The sequence below is a fragment of the Nyctereutes procyonoides genome, unplaced genomic scaffold (assembly GCF_905146905.1).
Source record: "Nyctereutes procyonoides isolate TBG_1078 unplaced genomic scaffold, NYPRO_anot_genome, whole genome shotgun sequence".
In the NCBI taxonomy this organism is placed as follows: Eukaryota; Metazoa; Chordata; class Mammalia; order Carnivora; family Canidae; genus Nyctereutes; species Nyctereutes procyonoides.
In genome coordinates this window covers 40,856,521-40,879,627 of record NW_026575126.1, presented here as the reverse complement: position 1 = coordinate 40,879,627, position 23,107 = coordinate 40,856,521, and the positions used below count along the sequence as shown (strand labels likewise).

The window sequence follows — 23,107 nt, the reverse complement described above, 5'->3', positions numbered from 1 at the left end:
CAATCGAGCCCTCATTGGGCTCTGTGCTCAGCCTGGTGTCTGCTTAGGTTTTTCTCTTCCTCTGCCCCCTCCTCCCGCTCACTCATGCTCTCTAAAATAAATCAATCTTTTTTTTTTTTTTTTAAATACCAATGTGGGAAGGCCAGCTTCCACAGATGTCCACTCATCAAGACTTTATTTGTGTCAATCTCCCTTCAGGTACACCTTCCCCCTCACCTGGGAGGAGGCCCAACTCTGGCCCCAGAGGCAGGGCCACAGCTGTCTGTATCAGTGGTGGAGCTCCAGACCCCAGAAAATAACAAGTTCTCAACAAACATTTGCTGAATAAAAAAATCCAAAGGAAGGGCACCTGGCTGGCTCAGAAGAATGTGTAACTCCTGATCTCAGGATCATAAGTCGAGCCCCAAGTTGGGTGTAGAGATTACTTACATAAATAAAAACTTAAAAAAGAAATCCAAAGGAAAGGAGGCAGGCAGGCAGTGGTCTCATGCATACTGCCAACAACAAGGCACCTGTGGACAACAAAAAGTAATCTGCTGTTGACTACTTCAATAGTTTTCTAAACTCAAAACACGATTTAACAATTTTGTTTTGAAAGAAATATACTAGCCTACTCCACTCAAAGGCAAGAATCCTGAGTCCTTAATATGAACTAAAAGCACCATCTGCAGAGATGGGCATACTAGAGAAGGCTCCATTACTACAGTCAACCCACACAAGCAGGGCCCAGGGAAGGCAGGCTGTGTTCATCCCTGGGGCCTGGTCACTGTTCTTCAAGGAAGTGGCTGTGTGGTGCAACATGAAGAAGCTACCTTATAATGTCAGAAACAAAGTCTACTTCATTCTCTGAAAAGCTATGTGTCCAAACTTGGTCTGACTGGCCTCCACACTCGAATCCTTTTCTCTTTGCAGGAACCACTGGAATTCCTAGAAAATCAGGGACCAAATCATAAATGTAGAACCTTTCTAGACTTCAACTCCTCATTATAAACAAGAAGCTGTCTCACTCCCCCTGGAGTCTGCTTAGGTTTTCTTCTCCCCCTTTCGTTGTTGAAAAACAAACAAACAAAAAGGATTCCACTCTGGGAAATACATTTCAAAAAGTATTACTGGTAATCGGTACCAAAACGGTTAAGTAGCCATATTAGGACATTAAAGAAAAAAGTCACACAGCCTAACAATACAGGGTAGGACTGCTCGAACAGAGTAAACAATAGAATCATGGCACAGCTGGGACAAGTTGATAGTTGATAGGCTATATCCACTATGGAAAAGTCTACATAGAGTTATTTTACATAAAGGACTCAAAATGCTGACTACAAGCATGTGCAAAAGTATGTAAGTCAAACTGGCACCTGGGTGCCTCAGTTGGTTAAGTATCTGACTCTTGATTTCAGCTGAGGTCACGATCTCAGGGTTATGAGACTGAATCCCACATGTGGGGCTCTGTGGTCAGCAAGCAGTCTGCTTAAGGAATCTCTCTCCCCCTCTCCCTCTGCCCCTCCTCTGGCTTGCACTCATGTGTGCACACTTTCTCTAAAATAAATAAATAAATCTTAAAGTATGTAATTAAAAAAAAAAAAACAAAGTACCTAAGTATAATGATAACAGGAAGGCAGTTTGGCAAAATATAAACACTTGTTTGACTTTTTAGCTAATTGGCTCCTTCTTTTATATATAGTGGCCCAATTCTCTTGACAAGGGGGAAGACAGGGGACAAGAGAGAAGAAGAGAGATGGAGACAGAGTGGAATTAGACCAAGCAAACAAGGTTAAGAGCCTGCAGTGCACTAACTAGTCCACAGGGAGTCACTTTACTTTGCTCTTACAAATTTCAGAAAGGTCCATATGCCCTCTGTGTTCTAATTCCAGAAAACTGGGGATCCCTGGGTGGCGCAGTGGTTTGGCGCCTGCCTTTGGCCCAGGGCGCGATCCTGGAGACCCGGGATCGAATCCCACGTTGGGCTCCCGGTGCATGGAGCCTGCTTCTCCCTCTGCCTGTGTCTCTGCCTCTCTCTGTGTGTGTGACTATCATAAATAAATAAAAATTAAAAAAAAAATAATTCCAGAAAACTGTAACCCTCTGTTTATAAAATCTACCTCCATAACTCTGGTACTAGCTATTCATCTGATACAGGCTTTTAGTCTCACCCCAGATCTAATAGAGGTAGAAAAAATGTCCCATCACCAACGTTCCTTCCAGCAAACGAAGTTCCTTCCTATGGACCTGCCCAGCAGATCCAGAACACTCATTTCAAAGCCTTTGTTCCTGATAAATTGCAGGCTCAAGGCACTAGGGCTCCTGAAAGAAGAGACATATTCAAAGATATTAAATCCTCTTCCATGGACCCTCATGTCCTATAAACCTCAGAAAATCAGTGCAATGCTGCCAGACAGGACTACATTATTACTCATTCCCCATTTGGTGATTTAAAAAGGCACAGGGGTGTCTGGGTTGCTCAGTCAGTTAAGTGTCTGACTCTTGTATTTCGGCTCAGGTCATGATCTCTGAGTTCAAGCCCTATGTCAGGCATCCCACTCAGCAGGAGTTGGCTTGAAATTTTCTCTTTCCCTCTCCTTTTGCCTCTCCCTGCACTTGTGCTCTCCTTCTCTCTCTTTAAATAAATCTTAAGGGCAGCCTGGGTGGCTCAGCGGTTTAGCGCTTGCCTTTGGCCCAGGGCGTGATCCTGGAGTCCTGGGATCGAGTCCCACATCGGGCTCCCTGCATGGAGCCTGCTTCTCCCTCTGCCTGTGTCTCTGCCTCTTTCTCTCTGGATTTCTCATGAATAAATAAATAAAATATTTTTAAAAATAAATAAATCTTAAGAAATAGGACAAAAAAGCACAATAAAGACAATCCATAATAATTCTTTTCCATTTTGATTCTTCTTTGCCCTGAGAAACTACTGAAGAAGGGAGGAGGTTGCAGAGGTCAGCCAGCACTAGAGAGCAAGGTGGGGAAGGGGTAAGAAAATGCAAGGCAAACAGCTCCCTGGAATTAGAACAATTCTCTCACCTGACACTGGAATTGACGTGACCAGCTACCAGCTATAGATGCCCACAACATGAGCTGGTGTTGTTATCCCAATGTGCAGAGGAGGAAACAGCCAAAGGAAAGGTAGTAAGTGGTTGCTCAGACTCCTGTACTGGGTTGGCCATAGCTCCCACCCCTCCCTGCTAAATAGCTTCTGGTTGGGCACAAGGAGTCCCTGGCCTGCTTACCAGAAGGCTGTTCCTAGCTCAGAGTTTACTGCTGTATAGAACTGGCATCACATTAACAAGAGGCGATTATTCTTTGGCTTTCACAAGTGCTGTCATCATGTTTCCCCAGTTAAATCAGAAGCTTCCTACAAAGACAGATCATCAAGACTCCCTCAGACTCAGTTTCTCAGAGTCCAGTGCCATATTCCAAATCACATACAAGCCAGCACCCTGGGCAGTCTCCAACTTGAGTTGTAACTGCTGTAGATGCACAGACGGAATGCCTGAGAAAGCTAGCTAAATGGGGTGGACAAGAAAATATTAGTTTAATTTACCAGGGGTACCCAGCTGGCTTGGTTGCTTGGTTGGAAGAATATGTGACTCCGTCTTGGTTGGGGTTGTGAGTTTAAGCCCTATGCTGGGTGTAGAGATTACTAAAAAAAAGAGATTACTAAAAAAAAAAAAAAAAAAAAAAAAAAAAAAAAGTAATTAAATACCAAATAAAATAATAAACATTTTAATTGGGAAATTTTTTTTAATTTTTATTTATTTATGATAGTCACACAGAGAGAGAGAGAGAGAGAGAGAGGCAGAGACACAGGCAGAGGGAGAAGCAGGCTCCATGCACCGGAGCCCGACGGGGATTGATCCCGGGTCTCCAGGATCGCGCCCTGGGCCAAGGCAGGCGCCAAACCGCTGCGCCGACCCGGGATCCCTGGATCGCGCCCTGGACCAAAGGCAGGCGCTAAACCGCTGCGCCACCCAGGGATTAATTGGGAAATTTTTTAAAAAATTGGTATTATGTCTCTAACTGGTATATAATCTGGTTTTGTCTTTCTTCAGATATCCCTCCCTTCCTTCTTCCCTTCTCTCTTATGGTTTGGATTTTCTAACTAATGACTTGTTTGTACTTCCCATGCCTCTAAGCTGGCCAAGGCCCTTCTCATCCCATAGGGCCCAGTTAGGCTGGCTTCTGCATTTACCCAGCTGTGTTTTCTCTGCTACCCTGGTCTCTGGGTCCAGAAGGCCCAGGGTCTCCCTGCAATCCCTGGCCCCCTCTGACTCCTCCAAACAGGCCTAGTTTTCCATCAACTTCCCCTGCCTCCCCACCCGGGAGACTGCTCCTCACCCGTGTAGCTGTGATGGCAGGCAGTCCATGGGACTCTATTACTTTTTATAGCCAGCACTAGAAGGAATGAAGACTCCAGTTTCTTTTGTCTGAAGGTCTACTTCTGGTCATTGGTGCAGCTTCCTTCCCACGGCCCAGGGGTGTGTACCTACGTGTTCCACTCTTTGGGTTCAATAACTGTATACATCTTTGTCTATGATCTCACCTCGCCCACTTTTATTGCAACATTCAAGAGGGTCACAGTTCAAAAATAATGTATTACCTCTCACAGAAACTATGGGCATTATGTGCCCCACAAATGTTTTTAGACAAACACAAAATACAAGAATCCCAGACTCTCTCTATCTTGGATTATAGCATCTATTCCTTCTCCATATGCCCTAAAGGCCTTTCATGTTTAAGTGAGAAAATACCTTTTCCGTTTACCAATACCATAATCAGGCCAAGTCAATTCTTAAAATGTTGCCACACAGTCCTATCAGGCCTCAGCAGATATAAATAAGTGGGTTGTTTACCTAAAAATTCTTTTCTGAATACATGTCTACCTAAAAATAAATTCTAACAACCTAGTTATAAACCCTATATATGATCTGGGAACAAACAACCCTAGAGCTACTATAGAGGGAAGAAACTGGGAGCAGGAAGGTACAGATCTTGAGCCTCCAAATCTCTCTACATTTTTAACCTGTAGGAATGAATATCTGCCCAGCATTCCATTCCACAACACTAGGAGGATCAAATAAGATAACGATTGTGAAAACACTTAATAAAAAATGTTAAATTCTACAAACGCTACAAAAGGAATTGAGAATGAACCCAGTTCATTCAACTAGCTAGTTTACTAGCTAGTCTGCCCCAAAAGATACCCCAGGTGAGCTTTTCAAACCTTACTAGGACACCAGGAAACTCTCAACAGGAGGAAGAAGCCCTGTTTCCGGATGTGGTGTGGAGAAGAATTTGTTCTCCTTGGCACTGTTTACAATCCAGCATTGACAAGGGCAAACCCCACACCAAGGGCCAGTTTTGTGTGCCATTCAGTGAATCAATGTGCAGAAGAAGTGCCATTTGTCTTAAGTAAACAGTCACTTGACTGGCCCTGCTCGGCTCCCAGACCTCAGGGAGGCTGGAAGGTAGAGGGGGGCAGGGGAGTGACGCTTATGGACCTGTCAGTTTACTGGGACCAATTCTGGGCTCCTGCTAACTGTTGATTATTGCTATAGACTCACCTCACCTTTGGGAATGGAAAGGCAGCTGGGCCTTACACAAAGAGTATGGTCTTTAGAACTGTAAAGATTTGGGTTTGAGATCTGGACTCCCAATGCTGAGTAGCTACATCGCTGTAGATAAATCATAACTCCCTAAAGGCTGAATCTCCTCATCCATAAATAGGGTAACTCCCTTTGACCCACATTTTAAAATATGCTCTAAGGACTAAATGAGCTAATGTGCATATAAGTGTTTCATGAAATGTAAAGCTGCCTCAAATGTTGATGATCTCTTACTGAGGAAGTTGTTGAAGAAAATGTGCAGCTGAGTGATTATGAAACCCTGAGGAAGACGACAAAATCCAGTGAATCCACAGATAATTATGAGCAGGTCATACCTGAGGACTTCTGAGTTGGCCCTAATCCTCTGGCAGTGCCAGGAAATGGGAATACCTGTTCTTTCCAAGAAGAGACATGTGACCACTGCAGCTAGAAAATCCTCACTGCAGATGCTAGATGATCCTGGCTGAGCCAGATGCTGGGAGTGGTGGGTGGGGTTGAATCAGCCCTAACCCAACAAGGCACCTGATGAGAGAGGCCTCCCAAAACTCTGATGAAACCACATTATCTAGGTCAACAGCTTCTGAGTTTATACAAGAAATGGCCTGAGGTCTCCTCTGAACTCTGCTACTACCACTCCTCAGGAAATCTTATACACAAATTTCATCCTTTTCATTTTAATAACTGGGTGAATTCAATCCCATAGTTCATTGACTGGATAACTATTAACCTCTTGATAAAGAGCAAGTTTCAGACAAGGAATCCTGGAAAAGTAGACACACCAGGGACACAAAACTATTGCATCAGACTTACTAAGCACACATTTGCACATCTGGACAATAAGCAACCAGAAAGCAAAACAACCACTAACTAGTCCAAAGGCACTAGCTTCTTAGTAAACTCAAAAACTGACCACTCAGGAAGTCCAAGACTTCTCTGGCAGGCTTTCTTTTTTACTGGGGCTGGGGGTGTGCTCATCTCTAGCATGTTCAAATACAAATGAGCAAGCATTCAGAGTAGACACTGGGGGTGAAACCTGAAAAGAGCTCAGAGTAGGGACGCCTGGGGGGCTCAGTGGTTGAGCACCTGCCTTCAGCTCAGGGCATAATCCCAGGATCCCTGGATTGAGTTCCAGATCAGGCTACCTGCGGTGAGCCTGCTTCTCCCTCTGCCTGTGTCTCTGCCTCTCTCTTTGTCTCTCATAAATAAATAAATAAAATTAAAAAATTTTTTTTTTTAAAAAGAGCTTGGAGTAGGGGCCAGGAGCCTACTGTTGCTGCTGCCAAAGAGAAGACCTGGTAAAGGGACTTCCTACTATGAACAATAAAGACTCCTGTTCCCTGAATGTCACTCCACCTCATATGAGAGGACCATGTCTTAGGGCTGAGAAGATGAAAACTCTTTCCCATGAGAAGTACCCGGGGCCAGGGCTGAAGCCCTGACTGAATTCTAAAACGGATAGGACCATATTTTATAAGAATACCTCTGCCTGTGTCTCTGCCTCTTTCTCTCTCTGTGTCTCTCATGAATAAATAAAATCTTAAAAAACAACAACAACGTGTACTGTTTAAAAAAATAAATAAAATAAAGCCTAGGAGCAGCCAGGGTGGCTCAGCAGTTTAGCACCTCCTTCAGCCCAGGGGGTGATCCTGGAGACCCAGGATCGAGTCCCACGTCAGGTTCCCTACATGGAGCCTGCTTCTCCCTCTCCCTGTGTCTCTGCCTCTCTCTCTGTTTCTCATGAATAAATAGTTTTAACAGAAGAAATGCTGACTCACCAAGGGTCATCCCTAGGTACCATCAAGTAAAAATTATTCCAACTTTGGAACAATCTTGAAAACATGTGTCCTGTGGCTTCAGTACAGTCATCATTATCCCTTTCACTCAGGTGCAACAGTTGTCACATGTGGCTTCAGCATTTTTCATAGATGATGACTTTGAACAGCATTTGGGGGGTGGAGGGAGAGTGGCTGGCTGATTAGGATGCTCCTGCTGAATTTTCACTTTGGAAAATGGAGTGCTATCAGCAACCAGGTGCTTTCCTCTCTACAAAGAGACTCAAAAGAGCCTCAGCAGCACCTCTGCAAGAACAGAAGGTCCTCAAGTTCACCGTGGGAGTGTGGTACAGAGGAAGAGCGCCAGACTGAAGTCTACAGACCTGGGCACACCAGGCTAAGTCACTTTCAAGCAGGGTCCCATTGACTGTGAAGAAATGAAGATTGATAGATTTAAGTAATATGGCCAAGGTCACTTAGAAAGTTAAAAATGGAGCTGGGGGGGCAGCCCAGGTGTCTCAGTGGTTTAGCGCCTGCCTTCGGCCCAGGGAGTGATCCTGGAGTCCAGGGATCCCACGTTAGGCTCCCTGCATGGAGCCTGCTTCTCCCTCTGCCTGTGTCTCTGCCTCTCTCTCTGTGTGTGTCTCTCATGAATAAATAAATAAAATTTAAAAAAAAATTGAGCTGGGATCCTGGGATCAGGAAGGACCTGAGTCCTTCCTGAATTCAAGCTCATTCCTCCTATCCCAGTTAACAGGCATGTGAAATTAGTATGATGACACCACAGACTACTAGCAAAATGGAAAATGAGGCTATACTACAATGCATTTACTTGTGCAGTGAAAGGGTTTTCTAAACCACTGAGTGCTATTTGTTTTTTTTTTTGTTGTTGTTGTTGTTTTGTATGAAAAGTTACCTCAGTCCTATGATTTCTGAGAAGTAAATGCTCAGGCTCCCATTTGAAACTTCAGAAGCTGCTGCTGCCCATCTCACAACACTCACCTTCGCTTGCTCAGATTACAGATTACACGGCAACCAGAGAAGATTGTCCCCTGGTGAGCCCTGCTTTTGTTGACTAGCCGGGCAAACCAAGACTGGAGACAGCTGGTCCCAGAGGGGAGGATGGCATCTCTACCACTCGGTGCATGAAGGGAAGCAGCCAGACCTGCCAGGCTTTGGTGAACAATGAAGCCAGAGACTTGCTGCATCCCTACACCAATGAGAGGTCACAATAGGATCTGCACATCTCTATGGCACCTGGTGTCATAGTAACTAGAGAGAACTAGAAGATCTGGTTTCGAATCTAAAAGTATGTTCTCCATGTGCTGAGTGTTTAAAATCTATTCTGTCCTGGGGCACCAGGGTGGCTCAGTCAGGCATATAACTCTTAGTTTCAGCTCATGGGTCATGGGATTGAGCCCCACGTCAGGTTCTACCCTCGGGGGTGGGGAGTCTGCTTGGAGATTCTTTCCCTCTGCCCCTCCCCACCTCTCTCTCATAAATAAATCTTTTTAAAAATATATATTCAGGGACGCCTGGGTAGCTCAGCAGTTGAGCGTCTGCCTTTGGCCCAGGGCATGATCCCAGAGTGCCAGGATCGAGTCCCACATTAGGCTTCCTGCATGGAGCCCTCTTCTCCCTCTGCCTATGTCTCTGCCCCCCCGCCCCGTGTGTCTCTCATGAATAAATAAAATCTTAAAATATATATATTTTCAGTCCCATCTTTGTCTACCAAAAATATGTTTACTTGGGAACAGTAGTGCAATGGATAGGAAGTATGTCAACATAAACTTCATGTAAGATTAGGAACTCCACAGGCCAAGGTATTGGTCAATCCAATGAGGCTCCTATATCTCACTTTGGACCTGTAAGGGATCTTAACACATTCCCACAGGCCTACAGTTAGGTATTATTCCCAGGCCTTTTACAATGAAAATGGGGGAAGGGGTGGGTGGGTGGAGTGGGAGCAAGGAAACAAGCCCAGACTCAGAATTGTTAACTCCAAGAGGCTGGCTCCATCCTACAAAATCAGCAAGGACAAGCAACAGCAGCTACTGGGACTTGCTCAGAGTAAGGAGTTTAGCTTTCCCAGAGGGCCCTGCCTCCACTGGTAGAGGGGTCAGAGGCACAGAGCAGTCAGCCTGCTGCTGCCCACTCTGGCTCCTTATGCTAGTGGAAGGGCAACAACAGCTCCTTGGAATGCAGCTGTTTTCCTCCCTCAGTATATCTGGCCTGATTTGTACATTAATGCCAAAGTCCCATAGAAGTAGCCAGGGAGGGCAGCCCGGGTGGCTCAGCGGTTTAGCGCCGCCTTCAGGCCAGGGCGTGATCCTGGAGACCGGGGATCGAGTCCCACATCGGGCTCCCTGCATGCAGCCTGCTTCTCCCTCTGCCTGTGTCTCTACCTCTCTCTCTCTCTCTCTCTCTGTCTCTCTCTCTGTGTGTATGTGTCTCATGAATAAATAAAAAATTAAAAAAAAAAGAAGTAGCCAGGGACCAGAGTATAAAGAAAATATACCGTAAGCAGTGTGAAATTACCAGCAGTTGGTTGTAACAGCAGCACTCTCCTTTTGTCTAAAAAGTCTCTCATTAAGAGCCCTGATTTACAGGGATCATCTTTAAAAGACAAAATATTCATGAACACTACCACAACAAATTACTTCAAACACCCCTCAAAACCACTCTTAAAAGGCAGAAAGATCAAAGTGATACAGTGATTACTGAGCAAAATGCCCTCGAACTCGAACTCTTTCTAGATATTTCGGCTCTTCAAGGAAGCCTTCTAGCATGGAGGGAAAAGGTAACAGACTGCCACACCCTACTCGACCTGATCTGTGAAATTTTTACAGCCAATGTGGTTTACTTTCCTCACCAGTATGAAATTCCCAGAATACAAATTCCCCATACAACATCATGGCAGTACCTCCATGTCTATATAAATGCCATATGTGCCTATTAATCTTTTAATTTTTATTCAAGTATAGTTGATGTACAATATTATATTCGTTTCAGGTATACAGGGATTTGACATTTACATACATTGCAAAATGATCTGAGTTAAGTCTAGTTACCACCAGTCACCACACAAACTTATTGCAATGTTACTAACTATAATCCCTAAGCTGTACTTTTCTTTCACACTGTTCATCACACCTTTATCATATATCCTTTACAGAGATTTCTTGGAAAAAAATGAATTTCCACCGAAAAACAGAAGGGGCTGTTATTAGATGGGGCAACGTGGCATTGTCCACAGATGACAATGAAAGGGGTCACAGTACTTTCCTGGGAATAGGACTGATCTGTATTATTTGGATCACTAGGAGGCAAAACCTTTAAAGCTTAAAGCTCAGTACGGAAGCCAGGCAGAGGTAAAGCCCCTGACAGTACTGACTTTATGGAATGGAACAAAAAAAAACCTGGAAGAAATCTAATGATTGTTTATCAGTCTGGTGTGTGACCGACAAACAGACTAAGACTCAAGAGAACTAACTTCTATTACCAGGCCTGCACTGGCTATCTGTATTATAGGACTTTCCAGGAACTCCAATATTTTCATTTTATAAAACCAGAGATGGGCACCTGGGTGGCTCAGTCGATTAAGCGTCTGCCTTTGGCTCTGCTCACAGTCCTAAGGTCCTTGGAAAGAGCCCTGCATTGGGCTACCTACTCAACTGGGAATCTGCTTCTCTCTCTCTCTGCCTCCCCTCCCCCAATTGTGCTCTCTCTCAAATAAATAAATAAAATTTAAAAATAAAATGGGAGGCACTTCTTAGTAAGCTGCAGGGAGAATGGTATTTAACATGAGGCAGAACAAGAAAAGCTGTGGGCTCCCCCCAACCTGTTTTAGGCCAGAGCAGCTTCCAATTCCTTGCTACTCTTTCTTCTAAAATGGGGTTGTGCTACTTCTAAAAATAAGGTATAGAAAACAATGAGCTTGATGATCCTGGAGCCCTGATATTACACTAAGAGTTACCTAAGCATGGGATCCCTGGGTGGCGCAGCGGTTTGGCGCCTGCCTTTGGCCCGGGGCACGATCATGGAGACCCGGGGTTGAATCCCACGTCGGGCTCCCTGCATGGAGCCTGCTTCTCCCTCTGCCTGTGTCTCTGCCTCTCTGTCTCTCTCTGTGTGACTATCATGAATAAATAAAATCTTTAAAAAAAAAAAAAAAGAGTTACCTAAGCAAACCTTTTATGATCTATTATAGTACCTATATTCCATTACAGTACTTATTTATATTACAGATTACTGCTCATTTATCTTTCTCTCCTGCTGCCCAACACAGGACACCCAATCAGGGTTTGCTGAGTCAATGAATGATTTTCAGAATTTGAGGTATTCTCAAAATCAAGGTATTCTCAAACAGCAGATGACAAAGAAGACAGTTAAAAATGAATCCCAGAGGGGTACCTGGCTGGCTCAGTCAGTAGAGCATATGACTCTTGATCTCAGGGTTGTGAGTTCAAGCCTCACGTTGGGGCTGAAGACTACTTAAAAAAAAAAAAGAATCCGAGAAATAAAAATGGCTGGCTAGTGAGTAAGCATTTTTACCGCAGAAATTTCTACTGATAAGGGTGAGGAATGAGACTGGCCATGTTGGAGGACCAAGTATGTGAGGCTTTGTGCTCAAATAACACTTTCATCTTTGAAGGAGAAATGCTACATTACATTGTTTTTTTTTTTTTAATTTTTTAAAATTTATTTATGATAATCACAGAAAGAGAGAGAGAGAGAGAGAGAGAGAGAGAGAGAGGCGCAGAGACACAGGCAGAGGGAGAAGCAGGCTCCATGCACCGGGAGCCCGACGTGGTGCTCGATCCCAGGTCTCCAGGATCACGCCCTGGGCCAAAGGCAGGCGCTAAACCGCTGCGCCACCCAGGGATCCTCATTACATTGGTTTTAAACTGGCTTTCTTACATGCCACAGATAGAGCTACTGAGAACACATCTTTTAGATTTTGTTTTAAGCACTGTGAAAGCCTGACTGGGAGCAGAACGCTGCCTTATGGCATCCCCCCACCTTTTCTTTTTAAAGAACTGGATTGGTTCTGCAAAAAAAAAAAAAAAAAAAAAAAAGAACTGGACTGGCAAAATTTTAAGTCAATGTAACAAATGCTTGCCAGCACTCTTTTACCCCAGGCAAGCACAAACCACCTGACACCTCCTGATGTCTACCTCTGTAAAAACCCTTTATTCCTCTAGTTGGCTTTGGAGAGAAGGGATACACAGCAGCATTCTCATGTTTGCTACTCTAGGGAAGGGGTCAACCCAAAGAAAGAACAGTTATAGAGCATAACAAGCCTACATCCTGTCTCTAAGAACATTTTGGAGGAAATACACCAAGGAATAAGGTTATCATTACTGCCAGGGGAAAAAGCAAAATACTACAGTGATCACAACTTACTAAAGGAAAACAAACCAACAACAGTTGGCCACTGTAAAACTAAATAACTTCCTCTTCCATGAGGCAGCCCCCACAGACTACATGAATTAAAGATACATGAAGTGGGTGCCTATAATTCCCAAGAATTCCAAAGAACTGGACAAATATTACTGTCTCTATTAATCATTATCAAGAAGAAATTCAAATAGCCCAGAACATCTACTGTTACCTAAGGACATGATTAAGCAATAATGAACTAATAACTTTGTGGGAAAAGAAGGTAGACAAAAAGAGGGTAAATATTCAACAGCTAAGAAAGGCAGGGGACCATGTGCTCCAGGGCTGAGAGGCATCTCAATCTTTTCTTTTTTTAAAAGACTTAATTTTTATTTATTTGAGAGAGAAAGAGAGTATGCACATGTATACAAGTGGAGGGGGGGGGATCCCAAGCAGACTCCGCACTGAGCCCAGAGCCCCATGCAGGGCTCCATCCCATGATCCTGAGATCATGACCCAAGCTGAAATTAAGTCTGACACTCAACCAACTGAGCCACCCAGGCGCCCCTCAACCCTTTTTCTAAACCAAACCCTACACAAAAGGCCAATACATAAAGGAAATACAGTGAGTAGAGTCTCCACAGTTGAAATGGTGGCAGGGTGCACCTGGCTGCTCAGTCAGTAGAGCATATGACTCTTGAGTTCAAGACCCATGGTGGGTGTAGAGCTTACTTAATTTAAAAATAAATAAATAAAAGATAAAACCAGGCCAAGTATTCAGGAGCTCAGCTCCTCTAGCATCCTTAGGAACTCTGAGCTCAGCCTAGTTTGCTGGCTGTGGTCTAGGGAAGCTAGGTCATTTGCTTTGAAACAGATGGCTTCCATTTCCTGCTACATGTGCTAAGTGACAGTGACTCTAGGACAGTATCTTACTTAGGTTTGTGTGTCAAAGCAACAAAAAGAAGCTGGTCCTGGATTAGCCACTGTTCCGGGACCTGCCCAGGGCTTTCTCGCTGCTGCACCAGAGCTCCCTTTACTGTTTCACACCTTGTTTCCAATAGTCCAGTAGCTTCCTGAAAACATCCTGACCTTCCAAAAAGCCTGTGGTTTCTGTGTCTTCAATTCATCCCATCCCTAATACTCTTAGCTCTAACTCTGTATTTACTACCCTTGATTTTAAGATTTCTGAGGACAGGCTTGGAACCTCAACCACACTAGTTAAGGGAGGGTGCTTTAGCTGCCCTGTTTCTACCAACCAGATTAGATCATGACTTTTCTGGGAATGCAATGTCCTCTGCAATGAGCACTCACGTATGTCCCATGACAGTATTTGGTAAAAGGCTATTTGTTTACAAAGGAATTCTATGGTTTGTCTCTAAACTTCCACCGAAGTACTTCCTCAGCTGAAGACAGAAATTCAGAGACATACACTTCTGAAGATGGGCAGGAAGGGTATTTGCCAGAATAATCATTAACCTTTTTTTGGTTGCAAATCCCTTTGAGAATCAGATGACAGCTTTAGACTTTCCCTCCAGGACAATTACAAATGATGCCAATGACATTCCAGAGCAACCGGAGGCCCCTAAAATTTGCCCATGGACCCGGAGTTCAAGTTAAGAATCCCTATTCTAGCATTCTTTTTTTTTTTTTTAATTTTTATTTGTCTATGATAGTCACACACACACACACACACACACACACAGAGAGAGAGAGAGAGAGAGAGAGGCAGAAACATAGGCAGAGGGAGAAGCAGGCTCCATGCACCGGGAGCCCGACGTGGGATTCGATCCCGGGTCTCCAGGATCGCGTCCTGGGCCAAAGGCAGGCGCCAAACCGCTGCGCCACCCAGGGATCCCTCTAGCATTCTCTTTATGAAAGACATTCTCATCATAATATGTTTTCAAGTGAGACTCTGAGTACTCATTAAAGAGAAGTCTCCCATTTCTTTAGTTGCCTTCTTTTCTCTTCTTTTACCTAACCCCAATGGGTTCAGTTCAAGTTCTTCAGTCTTTTCTCTCACCTCTTCAACTTCCCTCATCTCCCAAAACACTGGAACAACAATCATAAACCATATAAAGCAGTTTTACTCTTTCAGGTTTCCCCAAGGTGATAGCCAACTCCATTTGAACAAGGACTGTGCTGGGTTTGTTGTTTTGCAAACCCCCTCAGTGGCAATACTTCGCACACCACAGAGGGAATACATACTGCCCAATAGGCAGACATCACTGCTTCTTTGTCCTTCTATCCTTAGGCATTTGCATTTGAACTTTAGCTTTAAAACTGGACATATGCCCTAGGAAAGCCAAATGCAAAAGCAAGAAAGAATAACCTACAGCAGCTTGTCATCCCACTTTTCTTGTCTTGGGTCCTCTAGAACGACTTTGTAAACATAAAGAGCAGGACAAACATGACACTGAATACATACACTTGGAAATTTTGCTGAAGTTGTCAAAAAAAAAAAGTATGGTACAAGAACGGAGTGTTTTAAAAGTTATCTTCTATCTAACCACAAAAGGCTCAGTGGTTGAGTCTGTGCCTTTGGCTCAGTTCGTAATCCCAGGAGTCCCACATCAGGCTCTCCACAGGGAGTCTGCTTCTCCCTCTGCCTATGTCTCTGCCTCTCTGTGTGTTTCTCATGAATAAATAAATAAATAAAATCTTTAAAAAAAAGGGGGGTATTTTCTAGGTGGTGCCTGGTTGGGTCACTCAGTGGAGCATGCAACCGCTGATCTCGGGGTTTTGAGTTTGAACCTCACACTAGGTGTAGAGATTACTTAAAAAAAAAAAAATCTAAAAAAAGCTTTTCTAATTAGCAGAGTAACTGCTATTACTAAACAAAGAGAAGGCCTGACTCTCCCCTTGCCTTCCTATAGAACGTCAACACTTCACTACATCTGCCTACACTCTCCCAATCCAGTTTTGCTCATCAATTCCCTTTACCTGCCTGCCCTCCTCCAGAATGGCCTGGAGATAATCCAGGTGACAACAGTTCCTCTGTAGCAGTGTGAAATGGTCTTGCCAGAGAGAAGAGCAGATCCAGTAACTAAGGAAGAGGATGGCTACACTTGGGCATGTGACATACCATATAGCATTATCAACAAGCATTAATAATGCTCATGGGGGGATCCCTAGGTGGCGCAGCGGTTTAGCGCCTGCCTTTGGCCCAGGGCGCAATCCTGGAGACCCGGGATCGAATCCCACGTCGGGCTCCCGGTGCATGGAGCCTGCTTCTCCCTCTGCCTGGTCGGGCTCCTGGTGCATGGAGCCTGCTTCTCCCTCTGCCTGTGTCTCTGCCTCTCTCTCTCTCTGCGTGCATGCGACTATCATAAATAAAAAATTTTTTAAAAATGCTCATGGGCTCTATGACTACAAAGAGGCCTAAGACCTTGTTTTGGACGTAAGCGCCTCTCAAGACAGTGAGAAATTTAAAAAATAATAATAATAAACAACAAAGGAAGGTTAACTTATATTAATAATAATAAACAACACAAGAATGTTATAATAATGAACAACACAAGAACACAGTATAAAGACTAATTGTGTAGGGTATCCTGGGTGGCTCACCGGTTTAGCGCCGCCTTCGGCCTGGGGCATGATCCTGGAGACCCAGGATTGAGTCCCTCATCGGGCTCCCTGCAATGGAGCCTGCTTCTCCCTCTGCCTGTGTCTCTGCCTCTCTCTCTCTCTGTGTGTCTTTCATGAAAATAAATAAAATATTTTTTAAAAAGATTAATTGTGTAGTACAGGCAACAGTGCTAAATACTGAGCCTTCTGAATCTTAAAAAAAAAAAAATACTGAGCCTTCTGTTCCACATTTTCCAGGACAGTTGTTTTTTTTTCTTAAGATTTTATTTTTTTATTCATGAGACACACACACACACACACAGAGAGAGAGAGAGAGAGAGAGAGAGAGAGAGAGAGAGAGGGGCAGAGGGAGAAGCAGGCTCTCCGCAAGGAGCCGGATGTGGGGACTCGATTCAGGATCCCGGGATCACGCCCTGAGCTGAAGGCAGACACTCAACCGTTCAGCCATCCAGGTGTCCCATCCAGAACAGTTTTTTTTTTTTTTATGATAGTCACAGAGGGGGGGGGGGGCAAAGACACAGGCAGAGGGAGAAGCAGGCTCCATGCACCGGGAGCCCGACGTGGGACTCGATCCCGGGTCTCCAGGATCGCGCCCTGGGCTAAAGGCAGGCGCCAAACCGCTGTGCCACCCAGGGATCCCCATCCAGAACAGTTTTGATTCAAATCAAATATCCTATCCCATCAATTCCTTTAGTACACCTATATGCTCACAGACTCTGTGCCCCAGTGTTTGGCATAAAATATATGACCATCATAGCAACTGACGAGGAAAGCCAAGCAATTAGGTTAGCTAATAGCGTGATGGCAGATTGTTTAAATCACCCTAGTGCCTTCCCACAGCCCTCAGGTAATTGCAGTATTGAATGCAAAACAAAACAGTGAAACTTGAGTCTTCTGAAACTAAGGGAGCTCATCAGAAGAAAGACAAGAGGCTGGGAGTATGCAGAAAAAGTCAGGCAGGCAAGGGTGCAAGATACCTGTTCTGTTATTCCATTCTTCTCTAAACCCCTTTTAAAGTTACTTAGAACTATGACAATAATTAGGCCTATGATACTTCTGGGAAAGAAACAAATCTATTCATGTGACCAAAAATAATTTTTTCCCCTAAGCAGAGAGAAGAGACCATCTACTTGTTCGACCTCTGGTGTATAAGCTGACAGCAGCCATTGCCATGCAACAATTACCCGTTTCTTTCCCCCTCAGCTGTCCACTTCCTCATATATCCTACTCACTCACTTCTCTACCCTCTTGCCAGTCCACTCCCACTTCGATCCAGCCTGTGCTTTAGACAGGGGGCCCTAAACAAGAATCGCATGGGAAACTTTAAAACCATAGATTCCCTGGCCCAATCCCAAACTTATCCAAATAGAAAGGTTTGAAAATCCCTCAGATCTATAAAACAGCTTGAAGGCACTAAAGGTATTTTAAGGTGCTAACCTTAACCTCATTAAGTATTAACCCCATTTTTCAGACAAAGAAACTGCAGCTCAAAGGGAATAAATGTTTTCCTCACGGTCAAAAATATACCATCAAAACTTCCTTTTTTGGGAGAAAAAACCCTTTATTTTCAGTCTAATATAAATGAGTACATATTTGAATACATACACGAACATGTAAAACAAAACTGTCTAATAGCTCTGGGTAAAAAAAAAAAATGGTTACAAACTGACTAGTCAGCTTAATCTTGTACTTAATTCAGTCACCTTTTTATAAAGTAAACTTTATACCCAACATGAGCCTGGAACTATGACCGCCCAAGATCAAGAGCTGCATGTTCTACCAACTGAGCCAGCCAGAAGCTCCAACAATTCAACCACTCTGAAGCACAAAGTCAGTCTATCTGCAGACTTTCACTGAGTGAGATATTCAAGCACACACTTAAAGAATCCTCCATAACATCCCATCATTGAACAGCAAGAATACACGCACTCTGATGTAATTCCTATTCCATAAATGGAAGTCGGTCCATGGATTACTACTACGGTTTTTGCTTAAAGAAATCTATCACAGGGACACCTGGGTGGCTCAGTGGCTGAGCATCTGCCTTTGGCTCAGGGCATGATCCTGGAGTCCCGGGATCGAGTCCCACATCGGGCTCCCTGCATGGAGCCTGCTCCTCCCTCTGCCTGTGTCTCTGCCTCTCTCTCTGTGTCTCTTATGAATAAATAAATAAAATCTTTAAAAAAGGCAAGCAAGAAAGAAATCTATCACAAAGAAAAATGTATGTTTGCTAAAAGCCTTTGAAAATTACACCAAATAGAAAAAAAAAAAAAACCTGTTCACTGATAAGAGCCTTATGAATTTAATTGCTGTTTTGAAATGCCTAGTTAAGAGTTCAGAATACTGCGTTGTGAGGTCTGAATACAGATGTGTTGACATGACAACCCAAAAGGAATTCCTGGCTCTATTTCAGTCTGCCATGATTGCAATTTAAATGTGGTTCTTTGATGGGCTGTTTGTAAATGGATTCCTTTCACAACAGCTATACACCTTTAAATTATATGTAGTGAGCTCCAATAACCAATGTTACTTTTTTTTTTTAAGATTTATTTATTTACTCATGAGAGAGAGAGAGAGAGAGAGGCAGAGACACAGGCAGAGGGAGAAGCAGGCTCCATGCCGGGAGCCCGATGCGGAACTTGATCCCAGGACCCGAGGATCGCGCCCTGGGCCAAAGGCAGGCGCTAAACCGCTGAGCCACCCAGGGATCCCCAACCAATGTTACTCTTAAAAGACAATGGTCATTCAGAAAAGATTTCTTGCAATATGTATAAATGTAACTGCACATTCATAAATATATGCAATGTTCCTAGATCAGGCCATCAGTTATGAGCTGCTGTACTTCAGTATTTTGTGTCAAATTTATTAGAAATTTAAAAATGAGGGATCCCTGGGTGGCGCAGCGGTTTGGCGCCTGCCTTTGGCCCAGGGCACGATCCTGGAGACCCAGGATCGAAGCCCACGTCGGGCTCCCGGTGCATGGAGCCTGCTTCTCCCTCTGCCTATGTCTCTGCCTCTCTCTCTCTCTCTCTCTGTGTGTGTGACTATCATAAATAAATAAAAATTAAAAAAATAAAATAAAATAAAATAAAATAAAATAAAATAAAATAAAATAAAATAAAATAAAATAAAATAAAAAATGAGGGGCGCCTGGGTGGCTCAGTTAGGCATCTGCCTTCGGCTCAGGTCATGATCCTAGGGTCCTGGGATCAAGCCCCACATCGGGATCTCTGCTCCGCAGAAGGCCTGCTTCTCCCTCTCCTTCTGCCTATTTGTGCTAGTGCCCTTTGTCAAATAAAATCTTTTAAGTTAAAAAAAAAAATTAAAAACGAAATTTCTGGGGTGCCTTGGTAGCTCAGATGGTACAGTGTCTGGTTCAAGTCATGATCTCCAGGTCCTTGGATGGAGCCCCATGTCAGGCTTCTGGCTCCCCAGCAGGGAGTCTGCTTCTGCTTCTCCCTCTGCCTTTCCCACTGCTTGTGCTCTCTCAAATTAATAAAAGAATCTTTTTTTTTAATGAATAAAAAAATCTTAAAAAATTAAAAATAAAAATGAAATTTCTGAGGGGCTCCGCTGTCTTCATTAGTTGGCTTTAAAATGTGTAATACAGGGGATCCCTGGGTGGCTCAGTGGTTTAGCGCCTGCCTTAGGCCCAGGGCGTGATCCTGGAGACGCAGGATCGAGTCCCACGTCAGGCTCCCTGTGTGGAGCCTGCTTCTCCCTCTGCCTGTCTCTCTCTCTGTCTCTAATAAATAAATAAAATCTTAAAAAAAAAAAATGTGTAATACAGGGAGGCCCGGGGGGCTCAGCAGTTTGGCGCCACCTTCAGCCCAGGGCCTGATCTTGGAGACCCGGGATAGAGTCCCACGTCTGGCTCCCTGCATGGAGCCTGCTTCTCCCTCTGCCAGTGTCTCTGCCTCTCTCCCTCTCTGTGTCTCTCATTAATAAATAAATAAAATATTTTTTTTAAATATGCAATACAATGGGAAATAACATATTATGGTAAATAAAGAGAGTCAATGTAGAGAAGTAAACCATACAGTGAACATTACAGAGCACCTGAGTGGTCCCCAGAGTGAAATCTCTTCCAGTATTTAAAAAAAAAAAAAAAGACATTCGTATAAGCAGTTACAGTAACTGTTCCAAGATTCCCCTCCCTTATAGTTTTCTCTCTGTCCCTCCCTTCCTCCCCAAAATTAATCAGTAATGGTACTGCTTCTCAGTACTGCAAAAATATCCTGAGAAATCATTCAAACAACAAAATTTAAATATAGTACGTAAGCCAAAACACTGGTGAGAGTGTGGGATTTAGAGGGGCCTTGGAAACACTCCTTAGTAACCCCATCTAACTGGGAGTGTGATGTCAACACACAGTGAAATGACAACATTTCATCCTGTTTTTGCACAAACCGAATTAGATAATAAATTTAGTTAAAAAGCACATAACTCTCACTCTGTTGAACACAAAAGATGTAATCCAGAGCTCTTAATTCTCTGATTACTATGAGAAAACAAGATTGCTCTAAATATTTATTTATAACTTTTTAGTTAATTATGGCCAATAACATACCAGGAGGTAATTTACAGTTCAAATTTTTCATCTCTTTTGTCTCCACGGCGTTAAGCTGAATTCTCAACTTTACAATACACAATTCCAATTTTCTTTTTCCTTTTCTTTTTTTTTTTTTAAGATTTTATTTGAGAGAGGGAGCCACGGAGCATGAATAGGGGGAGGGGCCGAGAAAGAATCAGAGCCCCAACTGAGCAGGAAGCCTGAAGTGAGGCTGGATCCCCAGGATCCGGGTATCATGACCTGAAGTAAAGGCAGACACTTAATCGAATGACTCACCCAGGTACCCCACAATTCCAATTTTCAAAAATATCTCTCTCCTGAAGAAGTGATATTATAGTTTTGGTGCAATACTGATGCAGAGCTCAACTGTCTTATCAAGAGAATCACCTATTAAAAGGAAACCAGGGGGATCCCTGGGTGGCGCAGCGGTTTGGCGCTTGCCTTTGGCCCAGGGCGCAATCCTGGAGACCCGGGATCGAATCCCACATCGGGCTCCTGGTGCATGGAGCCTGCTTCTCCCTTGCCTGTGTCTCTGCCTCTCTCTCTCTCTCTCTCTCTCTCTCTGTGACTATCATAAATAAATAAAAATTAAAAAATAAATAAATAAAATAAATAAAAGGAAACCAGGGCAGCCTGAGTGGCTCAGTGGTTTAGCGCCTGCCTTTGGCCCAGGGCGTGATTCTGGGGTCCTGGTATCGAGTCCCACATTGGGCTCCCTGCAGGGAGTCTGCTTCTCCCTCTGCCAGTGTCTACCTCTCTCTCTGTCTCCCATGAATGAATAAATTAATAAAATCTTAGAAACAAATTAAAAGGAAACAAACAAAAAATCAAGGTAGCTCAAAGGCCCCAGCTGTCCAATTTTGCATTTCAACACTCGATAAGGGGTAACCTAAAGGCAATGAATACTTTCTGTAACTCATTTTCACATTTGGTATTGTAATTTTTAGAGTAGGGATCCCAGGGAAGAGAGTTTAAATGACATAACCCATTTCCAATCTCTACGACATTGTTTGGGAAAGATCACAGATCTGCAGGCAGACGACCAGGATCAAGGCCATCTGTGGCCTTGGGGATCCCTGGGTGGCTCAGCAGTTTGGGGCCTGCCTTTGGCAGAGGGCGTGATCCTGGAGTCCTGGGATGGAGTCCCATATCGGGCTCCCTGCGTGGGCCCTGCTTCTCCCTCTGCCTGTGTCTCTGCCTCTCTCTCTCTCTTTCTCTGTGTCTCTCATGAATAAATAAATAAAATCTTAAAAAAAAAAAAAGACCATCTGTGGCCTCTTCCCAGTTGTGGGATGCAGGTGAAGTCATTTCACCCAAGCCTCATCATTAATTCCATTTTTTTTAAAGATTTTATTTACTTATGCATGAGAGACACAGAGAGAGAGAGAGGCAAAGACACAAGCAGAGACACAAGCAGGCTCCCTGCATGGAGCCTGACGTGGGACTCGATCCCGAGACCCCGGGTCACGCCCGGAGCTGAAGGCAGACACACTGAGCGCCCCCCCCCCACCCCCAGGTGGCCCTAATTCCATTTTCTAAGTGAAAAACCTATCACCTCGCCGGGTTCTGGCGGGGGCTGACAGCGAACTGCAGAGCGCTACACGGTGTGTGTTTGTTGTGTTTGCTTTCCCAATCCCACACCGTCTGGTTGGGCTCAAGGCCATGAACATGAACTGCCACAGGCCACACAACAAGCGGTTCGTCAGAATCCACTTCACAGCACGACACAGGCAGGCCTCGTACAAGGCGGTCCTGGCAACCCCTGGCAATTAATACACCTACGGCAGCGGGCCGACGAAGTGACTGGTGAAGTCCCCGCCCGGACCAACCGTCCGTCCGTCCCTCCTTCCCGGCGGCGGCGGGTCACTCATGAAGTCACCACAGTGACTCAAAACGCCCTTCCTACTGAGGTGAGTCAGGAGGAAGCGCGGACCCGCAGCCGCCACCACGCGGGGCTCGGACCCCGGGCGGGGGTCCCCGCGGGGGTCGGAGGCCGCAGCCCCCGCCGGGCACGCCGAGTCGGCACGCGACGCCCCCGGGGTCACCCAGCCCAGCGCACTCGTGACGCCGCGAGGGGCCGGGCCCAACGGAGCCCAAGGCGAACGGGCCGCTCGGGCCTCACCCGCCCGCCCCGGCGGCCGGGAGCGAGCAGGGAGCCTCAGCGCGGCGCCCTCCCCGCTCACCCCGTTTCCGGCCGC

General features: G+C 44.7%; 1 protein-coding gene across 4 annotated transcripts in view; it reads right to left on the bottom strand.

The window, feature by feature from the left end:
* HMOX2 (heme oxygenase 2) overlaps positions 1-23,107 on the bottom strand; it is a 31,800-nt gene that overhangs the window by 8,443 nt on the left and 250 nt on the right. The window contains exon 2 of one of the 4 annotated variants that reach the window (XM_055340454.1): positions 430-512. The exons of 1 other annotated variant lie outside the window; for it this stretch is intronic. The gene's annotated coding sequence lies outside the window, so the exon portion shown is untranslated. Of the gene's footprint in view, positions 1-429; positions 513-3,015; positions 3,096-7,372; positions 7,398-23,107 lie in introns of those variants that run through there. 2 more of the 4 variants (XM_055340457.1, XM_055340458.1) reach the window with 2 other exon arrangements.